The sequence below is a fragment of the Pinus tabuliformis genome, chromosome 8 (assembly GCF_031772625.1).
Source record: "Pinus tabuliformis cultivar Carrire ecotype Pingquan chromosome 8, CPIR1, whole genome shotgun sequence".
Taxonomy (NCBI): Eukaryota; Viridiplantae; Streptophyta; class Pinopsida; order Pinales; family Pinaceae; genus Pinus; species Pinus tabuliformis.
This window is the reverse complement of record NC_142294.1, coordinates 613,484,403-613,505,936: the sequence shown is the minus strand read 5'-3', so window position 1 is coordinate 613,505,936 and position 21,534 is coordinate 613,484,403.

Genomic DNA, 21,534 nt, shown 5'->3' with positions numbered 1-21,534 from the left:
CTGCTTCAAGGTATTTATACTTTGATTTTCAATATTTGATGACTTATCAGGATAAATTTTGACACAAAATATCTGTATGAATATTGACTCATTCATAGATGGCCCACGTCATGACGCAATGATATATGTTGGGTGTGGAGCCTGATAATCTTCTGTATTCAAAGGTATCACTGCATTGGACCCCAGTTCATAATGGGGTGGCAATGCTGCCCATAAAATATTCATAAATTGCCTTGTAAAATGTTATAATTTCGTAGTCAATCTGGGCCATTCATTAGGCGGAGATCTGACGGTAGAAGTTATGTTTAATTTAGGGTTTTTTCCCTAGAAGGCAACCCCTCGCTATATATGATGAAATTGTATTGTGTCTATGTAGATCTATATTCTGAGTGAGGAAGAGAGAGGAGATTGAGAGTGAAAAGGGAATTACAACAGATCTACTGTAGGTTGTATCTCTTCAGTTTGCTGGATAATATAAAAGGAAGGACTAGTTGTTTCTCTGTGTCGTAGCCCAAACTGGGTGAAACACGTATGTCTGTCTCTCTTGTTTTATGTGTTTATATTTATGCAATATTTTATGTGTTCCATTTCTTGGTAATATATAATTTTCTAACACTACAAAAGATCAAATTTCGACAATTTTTTATTAGAAAAGTAGTAAATTTAAGCCTAGTATAGCGAAAATCCCAGCAACATGCACGTGATAAGAGGAAATGATAAGTATAGAATTTAAAGAGTAATAACATGTAAGAAATATTATATCCAATCATCAACATATGCCACATAATGAAGCTCCAAGACAAAATGAAAAAGGTCCAAACATCCAAATTCATCGATTCATCCAAACTCATCCTCCAAGAAGGATAGCGAAAATATCACAAGATAAGATAACCCAATCCAAGTGATGATGATCAAAATGAATCACCTAAATTCTATTCATACACTCTCTAATGAATTTTATTTAGCTATATTGGCCTAATTGAGCCCTTAAAATAAAATAATGTGCATAATAACAATACTTTTGGTAACAAGCCCACCAAATATCTCAATAATAGATGAATAAACCTCTCAAGATGGCCAAATGATCAATAAAGTGAGTCATTGGGACTTTGAGGAAGCCTAATGAAGTCTAAGGGGTGTTATGATGTAGAAATGGCCTCCCACCATGGTGGATAAGGGTTTGGCCCCTTGTTTTCCAAGCAAGAACATATGGTGCTCCAAAGTGGGTGTGGGGGAAAGGACATCCTCATGGGTCTCAAAGTGGATCGAAAATGCATGTAGACCATATGTAATGGCTAGGATGGTGATGTAATCCCTCCCTTTGCAGTGGGATACATCTTCTAGACCATAGAAAATTTTCCAAGTGTATGGTGCAAGTGTGGAGCTGACTGGGAATGGTGAACCAGGTGCATCATCCTCATCTGAAAAGGTGGAACACGAGCAATCAATGATTAGTTCTATGGATCCATGAATTAATATATGGTATGGTGGAAGCCCATGGTTCTCCATGCTCACCCTACAAGTGCCAATGTGGCCCTCTGGAGGGCTAGGATCATGTATAGTGATAACAAGCCCCAAATGAAGACCCACCTACAATCATGCATGAGATCCAATGTGTCTCGTTTCCATCCAATGCAACAAGTCATTGTAATACTGAAGTAATAAAGCTTACAAGTGATGGGATCAATGGGGTGCTTCATGGTGACATGTCCTTCCATAGTGGCCTTTGGCATGTACATGTGTCTCCAAGCTCAATAAGGGGTTAAGCAATAATCCTATAGGCGATTTCAACCTCTAAAGGGGTTGACATGTCCATGGTACATCCTTTAAGAGTTAGGTGGAAAATTATATAATAATGGAATGTAGTGGGGATCGGGGTAATCATCCAAACCATGTGTCAAGGTTCATGGGTATCTATAATAAGGGAAGTCCACACCTGGGCATGTGAGTGTAGGAGGGAGAAAATCATGGTACATGAGTTACCCTAGCCTTTTTTTTCCACCCTTCTTCATATGCGTTTTTCCTTTTATTGATTTTTCTTCATAACTACTTGGGGCCCCAGGGAATGAGAGCATGATGTGTAATATGCAATGGTGGACACCCCCTTAAGGTAGGGTATTCCATCGCCCACTCAGGGCTCAGAAAGTCATGGATTACTTAATGATATATGGGACTCATCTAGGGCCCACAGGAACTAGGGTGATGGCCATGGATAAGGGGTAGAGCTCATGTTTGGCTTTTTCCTATGCGCTAAATTTGAATGTGCTAGCCATGTTTTCCATTTTGTGGTACATTTCGTATTGAGAGTGGCCAAATTATTCCTTTTCTTTTATTTTTAGCTACAGCAACCTCGAGGGCATCATTCCAGGCCCGACCGAAGGTGTGGACAAGGGTAGGGGGGCTAACGCTATGTGGACCCAACAAATACATGTGGACCCGAATGGGAAATAGATGAATGGGGTTAAAATGAGTGGATGGCGAGTAATGTAGGTGGTATCGAGAGGTGGGACCACACAACCAAAATCAAGATCTCCCATTTAGTTCCAACCCAAAAGCTAAATTGTCAGTAAAGGAGATCCCACGTGACTAGGATACAAGTGTAACCATGAAATCAGGTAGTGGAGCCAAAAATACAAGGCTAATACACTCTTTCTGCTAAATCCCCCCACCAATTCATGCTCAAAGTGCCCAAGACAAGTAAGGAAAATTAATCAACTATACAATGAAAAGACATACCTTTGGGGCCGAGAGGCCCACCTTCAAACATACATTCATAATGGATGGGAAAGGGACCACGTGGTTGGCTCAGGTGGTGGAAAAAAATGGCACATCGAGCTATTTGGGGGTTGTAAGGGGTTATTGGCTACCAATTGAGGACCATCTACAAGAACTTTTTCTCCTATGCATACTACTCGCAGGTGGTCGGTAACGAGAACCATAATTGAAATTCATAATACTTAATTACAAAACTAAATGCATTCATACCAATGGGGATTGGGATTGGGCTCCTATCAATTGTAATGTGAAAAAATCATTTGCAAGGAAAAACAAGAAATTGCATAAAATAACTAACTTACATTATGATAACACAACCAACAAAACTGAATAAGTAAATACTAGTAAACATAAAAATGAATGTTGTAAAATTTAAGAACAGTCAAAGTATGTGAAAACATAAACCATGATTTCTTGTTTGTCAGTTGTCTTTTGGATTCGTGATTTTTGGAAGATATTTTTGGACCATAGTTCTAGTCAAATATTTTATCATAAGGAATATAATATCCATTTTGACATGTTCATTGAATATCTACTGCTCAATTTTCCTAGCCTCTTCTTTCAATTTCACAACCAAGGCACACTTTTATTCATTGATACTAACAAATGTGACTGCCTATTTTATAATTTCTTCTGCAGTAAAGTCAGTTATAAACTCTATTTCCTTTGAATATTTTATCTTATCCAATTCATCCATTAGTATGTCTCTCAAAATTAATCAAAATTGCATATAATGCATGAACTGTTTAGGTCCTAAACAATCCCCACCTCCTTGAGAAATAGATCACCTCTTCTAATGTCTATTCTTTCACATTCATAAATGATATTCTCTAGTGTCATGATTCTCTGAGATTATCTAGCTTCCACTTGCTTCATTTGATTAGCTTCTAGGAGTCCTTTGTTTTATTTCTCTATGTCAAGAGTAATTCACGCCTCTGACTAAAAGAAAGCAAGTCATTATCAATGAATTTCCTATCTAGCTTAAGATTACTTTAAAAAAAATCAACAAATGACTTAATTTCCTATGCTAATTTCAACAAATTGAATGTTATTGCCATGCATGATGAATAGTTTCCAATATTAGGCATATGTTACTGATAATAGATGATTTAAATGCAATAAGGAGATTTCTGACTATATTAGACCTATAGGGTGTAGCGGAGATGTAAAATAGCAATGATGGTGCCTCTATTTCTAGTGGAGTCATTAACAAAGGACTTGGATTTAGAGAAATTTCTAGATCTTTTATTCTTTTTTTTAGTCTTAGGTTCTCTACTTCTTGTTGACCAATAAACTGCGCAAGTGCCTTACCAATAGATTGATGCAATTTCATGAGCCTAGTGCCTCCAATTCAATACCCATGAATATAAATTTATACTTGATAAATAAACTTTTTATTATGAACCTTTACTTTTTGAATTCTCAATTTTTTACTGCCCTTGTCATAATTTGCACTTTGCAATATGGCAAGGTGATCATCAAAACTAGTGCCTTCTTCAACAATTTTCTCCATTATTTTCTGATTTTCTGCTAAACAAGAAATAACCCAATTAGGGGGTATAGCATTGTCAACTTTCACATCTATACCCTTTTGAGTGATTTATGTTATAAGTGAACTTTGGATTTGGGTGATTTAGCCATTTACGCTATGTCTAGAGTGAATCTATGAGGAGGCTCTTCATTATCTCTACCACCTAAGATCTCACCATGAACTGTTTTTTCAGTTGCAGTAGCCTTTCTCTTCCTTTGACTCGAGGATGAAGTCAAACCAGTACTAAGTTTGGAAGCTGGAGATTTGTATGTAGGATTTATGTGTCTTTGCTTGTACTTTAGTTTCGTGCTAAGGACAATTTCTTAAGAAATTTTTTCAGTATCCATTATCGGTTCTTGATTTTTTTGTTGGAGCACTCTTAGTCTCCTCACTTTCCTCAATAACCCCTTTAAACAAGTTTATGCATTTAATAGTACCTAGGTGTGAGGTAAATAGTTCCTCTAGATCAAAGCCTTGATGCACTTCAACTTCTCTTAAGTTAAAAAAATCCATAGAATTTGCAAGTTGTGCAACTTGAGTTGCATTCTTTAGTGTGACTTCTCCAATAGCAAATGGAAAATAAATGGCTTGTTTTCTCTTTTTATGTTCAAATATAAATATCTAGCCATGCATTGTCTACAGATTTCAACAACAAAATACCTATCGATAACAATTTTTGGTAGCAATAGTGGCTTACCTTTAAATCCATAAATTTGAATAGCCATATTATTTTGTCTTTCCTAATGCATTCCTTCCCCATAAAAAGACTTGGGCTTGCATAGATATTCGATGTGAGTCTTGTCTAGATAACACATAAATAATCTTCTTTACCAAGACATCTTGCATTAGGAATTTTTTTAAAGAAGCTCTCTATTCCACAATATGGGATACAAGAACTACTTTGGTTCTTCATTGGGATCTAATTTAGTTTTATAGGATAAGGTGTGAAAGATATGGCTCAAGACACGAGCTTCTATAAGGTAGGCCATCATAAAGAATCTGTTGTTCCTAGACAAACTGGCTAATTGAAAAGCTAATTCATTGGAAATCAGATTATCCCATTCAAATAAACGATATTTTTTGTATGATTAATAAAGTATATAGAGAATTAATTTTGGGACATTCCTTGTATTTTCTCAGCGCATTAGTGAGGCACAAAGCCAACATAAATTCCTAAACAGCTATATAAACAAAGAAATATCTATAATGGAGAGATAAAAAGAAGTTGGAAAGTTGGGGAAATGAATTCTTGAATTATGTTTGTTGTCTCTTAGGAAACAAATTTCTTGGCCAATTGTGCCTAAGACATTACAGTTTGATTATCAATGTCACCTATTAGTATAAAATGTCTTTATCTTGGGGAGTATGAAGATCATTGTTCTTAAAGCCCTTGACTTATAGATGACATGAAAATTTCAAGATGCCATTTGATGTTGATTACAAATATTGTGTGAGGAATACTAAGGAGAGTTTCAGAAAATATGTTGTATTTAACAGAAGTTATTATATTTAACTTAGAGGAAACATAGAGAAAAAAAGTTTAAACATGGGGGTACTATTTTAAGGGAATTTAACTTTATTCATAGAAGTAAACAAAGACCAGCAACTTCATTACCATATTCAAATAGGGAAGGAAATAAAATGACACATAACAGAGAGATTACAAATCATACTTAACACCTTCTGGAAACTCATAATTCTTTCATTAATCATCAATTCATCAGGTACAAAATTGTGTAGTCTTCAGATTCCCAAGACTAGAACCCTTTTTCTTTAATTTTATCTCTTTTTATACATCATGGGGCAATTGGTAACTACAAAAAAAAACTGTCGAACTACTTAAATTCTTTCTACCGGCCTTAGCTAAAAGTCATTTTAAAATATTACATTGGAGGGTAAAATACACATCATTTTTCTTAAAAAATAAAATAACATAAAATGAAATGAAATGAAATTTTGATTCATTGTTGTTGGTCAATGCTCGGATTGTTGGTATGGGTAGATGGCCCTGCTGATGGATCTTTTGTCTATTCTATTATCCACTCTTTGCACTTTCTCCACAATGGTATATTTGGTTTCGCTGCTTCTTCTAGTTTGTTGAGTGCCATTCTGAACATTGTTATCCTACTATAAGTAGGGTTATCTGTGAACAAACTCTTTACCATCCATAGAAGTTTAAAATCCTTATTCAGGTAGTTCACAATAGTAGTTCCTTTCAATATTGTTGTCTTTTCATGGGTGCCATCTATCTTACTTTTTTCTTCTACTAGAAAAGTCTCATATGGTTCCCATGGCAGCAAATTTCCTTGTAAATCCCAGCAAGAGGGAAGCCCAACTCTAACTCTTTTATCAAGAAAAGTATTGAACCTGGAAACTGCTTCTTTTATTTCATTCATCTTCTTCTCAGTAGTTTTTCTGTAGACATTTTTAATAAACATCTTATTGAAATCCATTGCACATAGTGTTCTATCCATAAGGTCATGTTCTTTTATCTCTGCATCAGAATTAGAGTTAATAAAATATATCATTATTTTTGCAAACTTAGCTCTCTCTTACAATTTTTGCTTGTCTTGCATAACCAAACTTTCCATGTCCCTGACAATTGTTTTCTCAACAAATATAATGACAAGGAATTCCCAGATATTCCTGACGACTTAAATAATTTCATCCTAGAGGATTTCTCTAGCCTGGATTAAGGACATATTACCTTTCATCCCCTCCTTTAACCTTTTAATCTCCTCTTCAGCCCTTTGGAAGTCTTCCCTATATTTCTTAGGATTTTCCTTCTCTATTCTAGCTTCCTCTTCACTCAAGATTAATAATTTACAAACTGTCTCCATATCTCTCTATGTTGTTTTCAAATCATGCTCAACCATCTTTAATTTTTTACCCAACTGCATCACTTGTGCCACTGGATCCTCTGTATTAGATGGCATCACTACTGTGCAGACATGAGTGTCTACTTGTTTCTGTAGCTTGGCCAATGATTCCTTAAGCACATAAATCTCCTCAGTCTTCTGCAAAACATCTTGTAAAAGCTTTTCTTTTTCATTTCCAACTTCAGCAATCCCTGTAGCAATAGGTTTCTCACCTAGAGAAAAATCTCAACTTATTTCTCAAAATTCCAATTTCAGACGTAGCAGATTGCAATAACTTTTGTATTCCAGGTTGATCATCAGGATTGACTCCTATTTTCACAATGATATTCTTTAATTCATCTACCTGAGCATTTAGAGCTCTGGAATTAGCTTTCTCCAGCTTCAATTGCTTGATCACTTTGTGCAACATTTTCTCTGCTTTAATAGCAGTTAAAATTTTTATGTAGATCATTAACGATCAATTTCCCAGTCTGCATGTGCAAATTGATTTTGTCAAGCATGGGGAGTTTTTGAGTATCAACTATCAAATCGAAAGTTTTAAAGTTAGTAGAGGATCCAACTGACATCTCTGTGGGATGAGAGAGAGCAATTTTAAGTTGGCCCTTCTCTAAATCCATGGAAGACAATAACCTAGTTTTCTCAGAAATGATTTGAGACTCAGCCTGAGACTCAATATTCAACTTTATTTTCTGGTTTCTGTCAACTATTTGAGCAAACATTCTCTGAATAAGAGGAACTTTCTCATGAACAAGTTCTCTAGAGGATGGAGAAGTTGGTGCACCCTCTGTTTCTCCCAATTGAATTGTTAAACCAGGTTGTGTTGAAGACATTGCATCCAATAGTTTGGTTCTTTTTGTTGTTTCTGATTCATCTTCATCAAGATCAATGACTTCCTCTCTGGCCCTTTTTGCACCCTTTTCTAAAATACTAGGGGTTTCAATCTCTGCCCCTTTGGTATTCAGTGAACCTCCATTTTCCATTTTCTCAACCTCTGGCCTACTTTCATGTACAAAAGTTGAATATCCATTTTCTGTCCTCCTCTTAGAAATGATCTGATGTGGGTCATAAGCCCACTCCACAACCTGTAAAAGACACATATCACCTAGTAATTTTTCAACCTCTTGGGCAGCCTATCTTGTGTTCACAATGAAAGGTCCCACTGTTCTGGGCAACTTAAAGAGATAACCCTTTTTCATTGGGACAAAATGAACTTGATCCACATTTAATATTTGTCTAATAAACTCAAGAGCAAAGAATCTCATTGGCACAAATTTTGGTAGCATATATGGTTTGACTAACACCCCATAAAGCCTAATTTCTGCATGCTCTTCAAATCTAAACCAGTCTCCACATCTTACATCTTTTCTCAATTGAAGAAATTCTTGAGCCTTGGGAAGAAACGTTGGTGGAAAAGTCCCATTCAAAATCTTGTAGAACACTAGAAGGAATAAAGAGTTAAACTCAAACATGCCACCATCTTCTAGATCACCCCTCACTAGGTTTGTACAGAACACCACTGACTATTTCTTTTTATTTATATCCACAATGTTTAACCCCAAATTGGCAAAATTCTCAACATTCTGGTACAAGAACAAATAAGTAACAAATGAAGGAAATTTAAAAGAACGAGTAAGTGACAGAGTCATGAATTGAGTGTTAATAGTGTCCACCCAAAATGTTGGAATATCTAATACCACTTTTGGCTTCATCCTCATGGTGAAAGATCCCAAAACTAATTTATCAACCTGTCTGGAGCTTTCCCTCCCCAGAATATTAGAAATGATTTGCAAAATTGGTCTTATATCTGTTGTAAATATATCTAAAGAAAAAAATTGTCATCCAGGGAGAACTGTCCAAGTTTGGGAGCCAAGAAGGATAAATCATAATAGGACTCCTAGGATGATAGCTTGTCATAATATGAGATTAAAGATTCTTCTGTAAAGGTGACATAAGTTCTAGAGACAGGGTAATTGAAATCTTGGTGGATTAACTGGGAAGTTACTTGCAAGAAACTTTCTCCTAACTAATTCATGACAAAACATTTCTTAGGGTACATGGAAGAAGCTAACAACTGAATGAATTCTGGAAACAAGTGAGTTTTTGGGACAAAAACTGCTAAAACACCTGACCTGACCGTTGCCATAAATATAAGGGACTTCTTATAGTTCAAAATGACTTCTAGATACAGAGGAAGATGTTTAATTGTACAAAAAGTGTCACAAATGTCATGCTCAACATCCATTAGAGTGGTATGGATAACAGAGGATGAACTTACTTTTTTTGCCATGACGACTGAAAATGATAGTTGTTGACTTGGAATGCTGAACTGGAAGTGGAAGCTGATATGCTGGCATTGCTTGTACCAAAGCAAGTGACTAATACAACGGGGTTTCATTTTTCTTTCATAAATGGTAAGTAAAATAGAGGGAAAAAGGGAATCATGTAAAAAAATCACGTGCCTTCCATATACTTCCACATTTTTCATACATGTCTCTGAGGGAATTTTCTACAGCCACATCATACAGAAACCCATTTCTAATTATTTCTTCATTGAATTCCACGCCTAGTTCTAGGTATGCCATGTTACTGCAAGATGGAAGAATGTTGGCAAAGGCAAAGGTATCTGGCATTTGTCAATTCCATTGAAGTTGTCCTAGCCCCTAATGGGTTGATACCAACGAGGGTTTTGTCTATTCAGCCTCATTTGGATGGTTATGCACTCTATGGCATAGCTTTGGAGATAGTCTATATGATTAATATGGGAGGAACTAAGATCGATTCTAGGACTGATACTTTGTGAAGAGTTTGGGAGATTGCTCAGAAGTATTTGAAGATAAAAGCTACTACTAAGAGTGCTTCTATTAATCCCACCTTTATCAAATAAAATGCTCTTGTTAGTGACATTATTTCTCCTGACATGGTCTATGCAACAATAGAGGAAATGGCTGTGAGTGCATCCAGTCCTGTAAACCCAAAATTTCAACATTTTTTGGACTTTTAGTGTCAACTCTATTCTCACATATTTTGTTCGGATGCATTTCTGTGATATTGGTAGCTGAGCTATATATCTGTTGATTTGCAGTGCCTATATAAATGGCCAATCTACATTAGTGGACTTTGATATGTCTATCAAGACAAGGGGGTTGGATGTGTCTTTCTATCGAGACTTTGTTGCCAACACTTCAGTTGGGGCGAAGCTGGTCCAGATCCAAGTTGGGCCAACAAGTCCTCTATATGACAATATCAATGTTAATGCTATACTGAATGGGTTGGAAATAATGAAGATAAGTAGTCCTGTTGGAAGTTTGGACGAGCCCTATCCTTTTCATGGCAATATTCCTATGAACTCCAAAGGAAAAAAATGAGAAGATGGGGCCTATTATTGGATCAATTGTTGGAGCTTTTGCTACACTAAGACTACTAGCAACAGGGTATTGCCTCTTCCTTTGCATGGTGGGAATTCAAAAATTATGGCCACCAAAGTTTCCCCAGGTTCCCATAAGAGTGGTACACGTAGCTATGTTTCATGTGCACCTTCAACTATGCGCCAATTCTTCACATTTGTAGAGATACAATAATCAACCAACAACTTTGATGAAAATTTTATACTCGACATGAGAAGTTTTTGTGAGGTTTATAAAGGTGAACTGGAAGATGGGACAATGTTTTTGTAAGATATTTTGTCAAATAGATCACTTGCAATTTATATGCTTCCCCATTTCACATACATGCTTACAAAGGCATTCCATACAAACATAATCATCTCAAAACCACTCCCTTTATTCATTCATGAATCTCCATGCTCTGTTCTAGAGTTGCCAAAGTGGCACACATGAAGAACCATATAAAATCTTTTGGATTCTAGCCCAATAAATTTATGTTGTATCTTTTCAAAGTTTCAGGGCCTCAAGAGCATGTCAATTATGTGCACATCAAGCAGTGATAGTGTTCCATCAGACTACGTTTTGTAAAACGATTACCACGCCTTCTCTATAGTTCCACATTTCACATGCATGTCTATGAGGACATTTTCCACAAAGCCGTCCAACTAAAATCTACTTATAATTATATTCACACCACGTTCTAAATATTTCAATTTAGCACAAAATCAGAGCAACTAAATGCACCTTTTTCATTTTAATTATGTTTTATGCTAGTTATCAAAGTTTTATCTTAGTCATAGGGCATATGATATTATGTTGTTGTTGGTGGACTTTGTCAATGGTGGTTAGAGGTAGCTGGTGAACTTTCAAGCCCTAGTCCAATGAATGGTGTGGTATCTTTTGTGATCCGACAATAGTCAAAGAGGTCTGAAAATCCCATGCTTTACTTCCTCCATAGAATCATCGATCTTGACAAATAATGGACTTCTACAACTTGCTCTATTTTTCTCCCCTTCATTGTCAAGGAAGGCATTAATTTTGCATTTTTAAAATTAACTTTTGTTGCAGTACTTGGAGTCTTCATGCCTTCACCAATTTTGCAAAGTTTGTTTCTAGTTTGCTCGAACAAGAAGAAATAATGAATATGTTTTTCCTCTCAATGCAGTCTACACCAATATGGAAAACATTCTTTCACAAAATCCTATCTCTAGTTAATAAAAATTTACTTTTTTGATATGCTTCTATATCATCAAAATTTGTTACGATGATCACGTATTGTGGTAGAAATCCTTGAATAGGAGATCTACATAAGAATCTTTGCAAAGAAATGTACTTGCGGTGAATAGATGAAGGGGTTTTATATAGACATTGATGCTAGTGCCACCATTGCATTCAAATCTGGCAATGCTGACTGCATGGTGCATGCTAATGTACACTGTGGAATAATTAAGACGACTTGTGCATGAAGTCTTATGTTCCTGTTTAGTATTGTTGCACACTACTACTAAATGAACAAGTCCTTAACATTCACTATTGTACTACAAATAGCTGCAACAAGCCATAAACAAATGGCCCTACCAGTACCAAATTTCTGGTCACAACTTGTAGATCCCTTATTTGACTTCTTAACATTAATTGTATGAATTATTATCTTTTCACTAGGCACTGATTTAGTTTTAGCTCCATTCAAGCCAAAACTACAGTTCTAGAGTATTGATTCTTTATTAGTGATTGAAATATTTCGCTTAACAGCATCATTTCTAATGTGCAATACAATAATCCTTGATTATTCAGCAGAATCCTCTTCTCCATCCTTACCATTAAAAAATTATGAAGAACCATTGAGAAAACACTTTAAACTTTTTATAGCACACAAGCTGTGAACTAGGGTGCTGACTTCGTCTTTACAATTCTCAAGATGACCTAGATGTTCCTCATCACCTACTAATTCCACTTCTGGGGAATTTTCAAGTTCATAGGATCTCTTCTGAGCTTCTTTGTAAAGAATTGTCAAAGTCTAGAGAATTTGACTTGTGGATTAGGGTGTTCAACTCATTTTTATAGTCCTAAACAACACCTACATGTTCCTCATAACCTGAATACTTACTTTATGTATAATATTCTAAGTTCTTAGAGTCATATCTTCTGATCTTCTTCATAATGCTGAATATATTTTGAGAAACTTTGTTGAGTAGATTATTTAATACAAGATTTAGATAAGCCTTATAATTCATTGTTGAGGGCTAATAAGTAGTCTTCCTCTCCTATTATAATTTCTTTGCATCTAGAAAATCTACCATTGATGGTGTGCACCTATGAGCCAAGAATGGTTCGGAGGTTCTCAGGTGGCAAGTAAGAAACATCCATTCTCTTTGGATACTGATTAGGTAGAAAATGGCACCATTAACGAGTATTTTAATTCTATCATCAATCTAGCACCAATTTTCTCCTTCTGCAAGAACTGCGGCGGAAGGATTGCCACTAAATAGACCAGAAACAAAGTTGTTATATGATTGCATTCCATATGATTTATTTTATAGACTATAAACCATGCAACCCGAAGCTTTTTAAGGTTCAATGGTCTCCTTTGGAATTCCTAGCAATCCTCCAATGCTTGGTGTCCTCTAAAGAAATCAATCTCCCTTCATGTGTTGCTTACATGAAGTGACCAAGCTCCATAGGCCTCCTACACTCCAAGGAAGAATGTCATACAAGCATTCATACAAGTTCTAGAACTCAAAAAGTCTAGTATGCCATCATGCAACATAAAGGATCAACCATGCACCATGAATTCCATATCTAATGAAGTACCCCAAAATATGGTATAAACACTTTTGGAGTAAACTCTGAAAGTTAACAATACTCTATAAAAGTAACTTGTTAGAAACATGCTTCTATATGTGTTTCTCTGACAGTAAATGGGAGCATATTTGACTTCTTCTATCACTTTAGAAGTCTGTTCCTATAAGAGCTGCCAAACTTTCCTAACTTTGTGACAAATCAGCTGCTCTTGTCACTCTCTGTAGGGTTTACAAATCTGTGAATCTTGTCAACAATCTGACTATTCTAGAATGTTGCATCTAGGGTTTGCACAGCGGGACCTCTAAACATCCTTCACTGAAAGACTGCTTGTTAGGGCTTCTAGATATACCCAACTATAGTCAAAGATTAGTTGATCTAGGGCTTGACAAATTTTCCCTCTTATCAGTCCTCTAACTCTACTTAGATGACTGAACTAGGGCATCCAACACACTATTGTTCATCACCTATAAAAAATCAAACTACATCATTTTCAGTACTTAATGACAGCCATATACATCTACTCTAGATCATGCCTCAATTCACACCAAAAGACATACTTCAACCTTATTCTAGACTCCTGAAGCAGCTAGCAAAATATTGAGATTTTGTGGACCTCAATACAGTGACAAAACAGTCCTTTTGTCACCTTTCTTAGGATCACGTCTCTTCACAACCTTCTCAGAAATCAAGGTGAGTTTCTCTATTTTTTGGACAGACTAGGGCAAAATATTGGTGAATGTCTATGTACTGAACCAGTGCTAAACTAGGGCATCAATCCTCTATCCAAAACCTTTATACAAACCTCCATCTCCTAGCAATGAATCAACATGAGAACCATGTCAACATACCTTATCTTAGATGTCTGCTTCATTGTCATAAGGTAACTCTTATGTGCACCTTCCTTGTTATTCTTGGCCCCTTATAGAGCTCTTATACCAGCTACAAGTGTGTCCTAAACTCGGCCCTAACAACCTCTACAAAATAGTGTAAACCTCTTCTTTTAGATATCCAGCTTTTGCAATTTTACTTGAGGAAGTGCAAACCTTATTCCAAACTTCATCACAACCTACACGGTATTACTATCCACTAAAATTAGGGTCTCAACCCTTCTTCATAGCTTAGAGTTTTTCAGCCCTGTACATGGAGATTTACACACAACCATATGCCCATAACCACAAAAGACTCCTCCAGTAGACCTACAAACTTGCACATTCAGAACCTGAGACAAAGAAACTAAACATATCTTCCTCTCCCAGATGACTTGGCTTCTTGAGGGTCTACAAATTTTTATTGTAGTAGTCACAATGTTCTTTATGACATGCTTCTATCTTTCACCATTAACTTCGCTATAGTGTCTCTTAGATTCACGCACATGTTTGAATAGAGAGTGTAGAGTGCATGAACCTTCTTCTTGTGCTTCTCTTGCTTAGATGATTTATGTTGTTGACATATGTTGATGTCTTATTGTCCATGGTACAAGGGTATGTATATATATCTCGAAAAGGAGGCATTGGGGATGCTAGAAGCCCCCACTGGCATTGGGATCCAGGAGGGATCACCTATCATTTCCTAGGTATACCAGTTGGCTATGACCTAGAGGGTATAGTTGACCTCAGAGTCGAGTGTGCACCTCCGCTAGGAGAGTTTCGGTAAGCACCAATGGCCAACCATTTCTTGGGCAGGCTCCTTGGGTTGTCTTGGTATGACAATTGTACATGGGGTCTTAGGATGATTAGAATACTCTGGAAAGGGTTTGTCGGAGGAGGTAGAATTGGTAGGCCACCAGATAGTGCCTTGTATGGAGCTAGGGATTCTTCACATTTGTGTGAGACACAAAGGAGCAAAGTAGTGGTGGCATCGTTGTTGACACATGGGGAGATTCACTTCTTGGGTCCCTTAGGGAGGACTTGGAGGGGAGATCCCCTCATCAGAGAGCATGATGATGTGACAGTGGAGAAGATGATCTGGGTTGGATGTGGGTTGATGCATATGGACACAGCTTTAGGCCATCTCATTCAGGGATGGATAGGAGCATCTAGCATGGAGCAGTGGTCTGCAGATGGGTATGGAGATGCATGGGGGTGTGTCGTAGTATGTTGGACTACACTATGGAGCGGGAGTGCCTCACATCACATTGAGTACTTATGGCGGGTGACAGGTACAAGATGGCATAGCCATAGCCGAGCATATCTAGCAGTGTATAATGGCAAGTCCAGGAGTACTGGGATGATTGATGGTATGCATGGGTGTATAGTACTTCACAACGATGTCTTGGAGTCTTGCCTCCAGGGAGACTCTTGGATGGAAACATCGGGCATACCTTTCGGCGTAGTTCACCCAGTATCAACGTGGACACAGATGAGCGATACTTGATGGTATCTACGGGGACTCACATGCTTGAACCTCTTCTACATCCCTCCTGGGTGTAGTCGATTTTGCTGTCGATTTTCTGCACTTTGGGCATGATTATCGACAGGCGAGGAGCTCACCCGAGATATTTGGGTGACACTTAGTGCACTAGGTGGGAGACTTTTCAGCAGTAGCATTGGACTGGTGTGTTAGTTAACAACCATAGGTTGGGGAATAAGGTGATCATCTGTAGGGGTGGTATATCATTCATCACCTACCTACGTCTAGGGAGCTAATGCTGAGGGAGACATCTGTCACTCTTTTCTCGGGAATGTCGGGACCAAGCATGAGCAGAGGAAAGATAATATGGCTGAGGTGGTTTCCTAGTATGTGTTTGGGCTCCAGACCTTATATTGGCACATGATCGATAGGGTGGATGGTAGACCCAAGGGAGATGGTTGGTCGGGACAAGAGGGATCCACATACCCTAAGTCGATTATGAGTATCATATACCCATCCTTTGGTTGCATTTAGGGTGGTAGCCCTTTGGCACACGTGGCTTCCAACAATCATCGATATTACATAGTGGCAGGCATAAGGAAGATTAGCATGAATCATATTGGCCCACGATATATGGAGCCTATATAGTGATCACATGCAAGGACTAGATACGAGGGCTAGAGGGATTCCATCAGTTGACAGGGCTATGTTTTAGTAGGTTTGGTGATGGGATGCAAGGATTCGGTTGATTGATAGATCACTCGTGATGAACAGAGTGGTGCAGATAGTGATATAGTTAAATCTTGGGATGACATATGGGGGTTCATAGAGGGTTTCATCATATGGGGAGGAAGACATTCTTTATTAGTGCATAGGTTCAAAGTTAGATTTGGATGGGTAGGCCTTGGTGCCATGGAGATGCCTATGTAGGATGTGTATCACCTCTTTTAGTATTCCACCATATAGTTCCAGGAGAGGAGGATACTGACTGCGCACAATGGGGAGTATGACATAGTCATATTAGCGCAACATTAGAATGGTGGCACCACTCTGGGACTAGTAGGGAGCTGGGGCATCATAGCTCTTCATAGCTCAATAACCTTAAGGGATGTGCTGTCTACTGTAGAGGGAGATCATACATATCTTCCATTGGGCTTTAGCAAGTCACTGATGGAGCACGAGACCTCTGGTACTTTCACCGAGAAGGATAGTGAGTGGAGTGAGGGGAGCTTCATGTTGGACAGGATTGCCTGGGATCCTAGTATTGAAGGATTCTTTCATATAAGAAAATTACAGAGGTCAAGCATGATCCAGTGGCACATCTGGGACCCTGACACATTTTGCAGTGACAATGGGGACCAATAGTTAGAGAGGATGCTTTCTCAAGCATTGCTTGAGGACAAGTAATTTTTGGTGCATTGGAGGAGATTTCTGAATGAGGGTGCCACCTAGGAGGGTGAGCACATTTTGGAGCACCTAGCTTTGAGGTTTCTTGAGGGAAAACAACATTTGGGAGGACTGTCATGTCCCTTCTCAAACACATTTGTAATAGGGTGTTTCCACACATTTTTTCACAATTCTGGCTAAGGGAAAGAAACCAACATTTTAGACTTAGGGACTTAGGAGGAAATTCGACTTAATTTGCTTGCTAGTGGAAGGTGGGGGCCACCTACATGGAAATTTGAACTAGGCTATTCGATGGATTGGATGGAATTCGAAGTGTTGGATGGGGGGACCCACATGAGGCAAGGAAAACCCACAAAGATGAAAGGAGGGAACTCTCATTTGGATTCATTCTTACACCTTGTAATCAAATTACTTGATTGTTCGCTTTGCTATTTAGCTGAGTCAAATGGATGTTTAGCCACAAATCTCTCAATCGGGAGATTCAACCTCTACTTCAGGGGACCATCTGTGCCCACCCTAGAGAGGCAGTTCCATAAGCATTTTAGGAGTTCCCGGAGTGTGTTACAACACTACCATTCAGACACGACAAGGAGTGCGTACTTCTGGCTAGCTGGAGAATACACAAGGGGAGTTTCAAACTATCAGTGATCAAGAATTTTCCGAGAGAGTTAGAGGATTGGGAGAGCAACAAAGGGCCAACCTTTCTTTGAGTTTTGGAGCCAACATCCCAGGAGTTTGAATTACTGGGCTTGAGGACAGCATAGAGGGCTCCAACAATTTCGTGGAGCTAAGGAGCAGGTGCCATTGGCTAGAAGCCCATTTGGGAAATCAAGGGATTGATAGAAGATGTCAACCCAACACTTTGGGTCCATTTCCAGGAGTATTTACACACAGATTCCAATAGGCCAAGTTTTGTAGTTGCAACTAAAGTTGGGCTCAAAGGGGGTCGAATTTCAGAAGTCTAAACCAGCCAAATTTTTTCTTGGGTTTTTCTTGGTTTTCTGACAGGAGACCATGGTTAAAGTTTTAGAATTTTCCAGATGTTATTTGGGCTTGAAATCCTAATTCTTATAATAGGGTGAATTGCTAGTTAGCTCGGGAATTCACACCATTTTGTATGTTTGACTTTGGCTCGGAGATAGGCCAAACCGTTTTTGGGTTTTTGCGGGTTTTGGTCAAGGAGCTTGAGGTTAAATTTGCAGCATTTTATGAGCATTAGAGATGGAATTTATTGCAGCTCCTTTTCAGTCAGCAATGTAGTTTTTTCGGTAGCGTAGAGCGTTAGAGGAGTAGTCATTTCCAACATTTGAGATCATTGTATTATCACCTGGGTTCGATCACACTTTCCATTGAGGCAAGCCCATGTTCATTCCTCCATACTATTGTACTTGCTCCATTGATTAATAAAATGGCTCAACTGGTTATTACTTTTGGAGTTTTTATGAACATTTGCTGATTGTTTAAAATTTATGTGTTGTAAATCATTTTTTCTTTGCATATCAATGTTTATTTAAGTTTGGAACATCACATGATCTTATCCATAGAAAAATGTGAGCTTCTCTTCAAATATAATTCACTCAACCTTTCAGAGTATACTTGTAGTTTCCTGCTTCATTCTTCTTTTAATTTTCAACTCCTTTTACTAGTTTCAAATCAGTATATTCGATGGATGAATCAAATCTCAAGGAGGTCGAACCATCTTCATATATATACCTAACTGGAGGTTGAACAACTGTCATTTAGCTAACTTGAAGGCTACCTTGATCAATTTCTTGTATACTTAAGACTTCAACAAGAAAATTGATTTTATTTCTTTCACAAATGTCCAAATAGGACATGTCTTGAATAAAAATTTCTATGACTCTTATTGAGCATGAAGAACATGCATGATAAAAAATAAAATAATAATAAATACATAAATAATTATTTTTGTATTATGAAGACTGATACCAGTTACATTTTCAACATAAGCCTCCATGCAAGAAACCATGCAACCCCAAGCTTTTTAAGGCTCAATTCTCTCCTTTGGAATGCCTAACAGTCCTCCAATGCAAGGTGTCCTCCAAGGAAAGCAATCTCCCTTCAGGTGCTGCTTACATGAAGTGACCAAGCTCCATAGGTCTCCTGTACTCCAACGAAGAATGTCATATAAGCATCCATACAAGGTCTAAAACTCAAAAAGTCCAGTATTCCATCATGCAACACCAAGGATCAACCACACACCATGCACCCTAAATCTCATGAAGTACCCCCAAACATGGTGTACACACTTTTGGAGTAAACTCTGAAAGTTAACAATCCTTTATAAAAGTAACTTGTCAGAAACATGCTTCTATATCCTTTTATCTGATAGTAAATGGGAGCATATTTGACTTCTCCATTTATACATGCCATGGAATTTCGAAGAATATAAAACTCAAGTGATCAATATATTTCAGAATTGTTCCTAATAGGAGATGCAACCATCACAAGCATGCTTGTGTATGCTTTTTTTAATAGTGAAAAGGAGAAAATTTGACCTTTATGCCTTTATTCGTGTCATGTAATTTTGAAAATCACGTTGAAAACTTCTTAGGCACATTTGTTTTTTGGGGATAATGTAACTTGATTTATATTTTTTTACTTAACAGATTGTTTGAAAAGATGAAAACAAGGGAAATGTTGATCCTTCCTCAAGCAAGCCAGTTGAAACATCTGTATATAGTAAAGGTGTTTTTGTAAAGGCATTTGTTGATGATGACGCTGAAGATGAAGATGGGGATATTATAGTGAGACATGCTGAGGATGATAACTCCAAGGAATATGAAGATGAAGATCTAAATATTTTTGTGGCATCTACTGAAGAAGAACAACTAGTAGATCAATGGAAATGGAAGAAAATTCATCGGAAATGGCTTGAACAACAAGATACTGCCGAAACTAGTGATATTTTGCAAAGGCTTGGATATGGTTAGAGACAAAAAGTGGCTAGAAGCCAACACCATGGTGAGGAAGATGATGTTTCTTTTGATGATGATAAAAATGGCATTGTTGAATGTGATGATAATCTAGACCTCCATAGCCTTACTTCCCAAGAGTCTGAACATGGTGATGATGACTCTAACATGGAATCAAAACCTATGAAACAAACTATAGAGGAGGATTATGTTTATGAGGCATCATATGATGAAGAATTGGAAGAAAGACACATGCATTACCGAGTGCTTAAGGAATCTATAGTAACTTCTCATGCCTCAATGTATGGACAACATCCTAATATTTTCTATCTCAATAATTGGTAAATGTAAGATTGGACTTTCACAAATCTTCCTCCTCTCCAATCTAGTGAATTTATTGCTTTGAAATTTCAATTTCACGATTTAAATTCCATGTTTGATTTTACTGAAATCATATTTTTCTCTTACACGTTTGAACCAGGAGGAGCAAGAAGTATTTCTATGTCCAAAAAATGATGAAACTTCAAGAGAAGTTTTTGGTCTTATAAAGAAAGTAAATGTTGCCCCCACTGTCAAGAAGAAACCAAAGCGATCATCAATTATGATATTATATCATCTCGTTCATTGTTTTTGAAATATTGTCTTGATATTTGGGTTAATAGTCATAGAATAATATGTAAACAAAATTTTGATTTAATATTTCTTGTTTCTGAATAATAAATTTTAAAATTGTTAACAGAAATATAGAGTCCCTATATAAACAATTTCTCTTTTTCAAATTATAGTTTTAGATTTTCATTCTAGATATGTCAAAATTAACACTGGGAAATTACATCATAGGTTCATAAATAATCATCATAGTCATACAAGGGATGGTTTTCTTCTTCGAAAGGGAAGATTTCTATGATGATGCACTCCAAACTCACGAAATGAAAGTGTTGTTGTGCCAAATTTGTTCTTCAAATGTTTCTATGTTGTCTTTGTGGTTGTGCTAATGATCTCCAATCACCTATTACTCTTAGTTCTCTTAGGTTTCAACCTCTTGGAGTTCCCAAATGCAAGTGGGAACTCATGTTGTGGAGGTTTTGGTTTTATAGAGTTTAGGTTCACTTCATGTGGTTTTGAGCTCGTCACCCATCCTATTTTTCATCATAGCCCTTCATTTTACCATGTGGCTTTGTTTTTATACATTCTTATTGGCATTTTTTGACAAAATATTCATTTTATCTTCTTGGAAAGAAATCCATCACATGCCAAAACATTTTAATATGCTAGAAATGTTTCCAAAATAAAAAATCCCAAAATGGTGATTATGAAATGGTTAGATGATTCAAGACCCTTCCTAGGTAAATTTGGTGATCCCCACACATCATAGTCCATCACGTCATAATGAGGCCTTTCTGCTTATTTACGTTTGCCTAAAATTTTTACCATCTTCCCCATCTTCGACACCTCTTAGTCAAGTATCAGGG